We start from the raw sequence: 416 nt of genomic DNA, 5'->3' as shown, positions 1-416 counted from the left end.
GAATTTGCCCTATTCCCAACCCTCACAGTTTGCTTTAGTGTCTAGCCACTTAAGTTTTTAATCTGTACAAGTCAACAATCCATGTATTTTATGTGTGTACTTTCCTTTTATTAACAGTATTTTAAATTCAAAACCATTAGCTATATTAATGATACTATCAATAGAATTACCATATGCCCCATGGAGATGATGTATAATGTTCCCCAATAAAATGATAATAATACCTTTAAAGTGGAGCAGAAACATATATAAACTATGCATTAAAAATGGATTTTGAGCTCAAACTTAATCATAGCCGTAATATCGGAAAAATTAATTAGTTCTGATGGTGTATTAGTCTGGGTACTTTAGAGAAACAAATCCATAGAAACTCGTGTATAAGAGAGAGTTTTATATAAAGGTTTAAGTGCACATCA

Source organism: Echinops telfairi, unplaced genomic scaffold (assembly GCF_000313985.2).
Source record: "Echinops telfairi isolate 266 unplaced genomic scaffold, ASM31398v2 ScPeMD7_7421;HRSCAF=8459, whole genome shotgun sequence".
Lineage (NCBI taxonomy): Eukaryota > Metazoa > Chordata > Mammalia > Afrosoricida > Tenrecidae > Echinops > Echinops telfairi.
The sequence above is the reverse complement of the archived record's forward strand: the minus strand, read 5'-3'. Positions refer to the sequence as shown.